Consider the following 576-nt stretch of genomic DNA (forward strand, 5'->3'; position numbering starts at 1 on the left):
CGTAGCTTTCGGTTGAGGCGCAGTGCTCGGTCTTTAGGGTTTAGGGTTTAGGGTTTAGAGTTTAGGGTGTATATAGAGCATTTGAAGTACTAACGTTGAATAAATTAAAACCCTAGGGTTTAGGGTCTAGGGTTTAGGGTTTAGGGTTTAGGGTTTAGGGTTTAGGAAACCCCAAAGAACCCCGAGGGGGGCCCCGCAGCCGCGGGGGCCCCCGGGGGCCCCACAGGGTTTTGTATAGAGCATATTTTTTTTAGCTCATCTCCTCTTATACACAAACCCTAAACCCTAAACCCTAAACCCTAAACCCTTGGGGTTTAGGGTTTAGGGGTTTTTCGTGTGGACAGCAGGGCGCAGCAGAGCAGCAGCAGAATCGGAGCAGCAGCAGCAGCAGCAGCAGCAGCAACAGCAGCAGCAGCAGCAGCAACAAGAACAGCAGCAGCTTCAAGTATTGGGAAAGGCTTCCCCCGGCCTTCTGCTGCAGCAGCAGCGTAAGCAGCTGCTGCTGTTGCTGCTGCTGCTGCTGCTATTGCTGCCGCAGCTGCACCCTCCACAGGAAGCTGCAGCAGAAGCAGCAGC

The sequence above is a fragment of the Eimeria mitis genome, genomic scaffold (assembly GCF_000499745.2).
Source record: "Eimeria mitis Houghton genomic scaffold, Emh_scaff489, whole genome shotgun sequence".
Classification (NCBI taxonomy): domain Eukaryota; phylum Apicomplexa; class Conoidasida; order Eucoccidiorida; family Eimeriidae; genus Eimeria; species Eimeria mitis.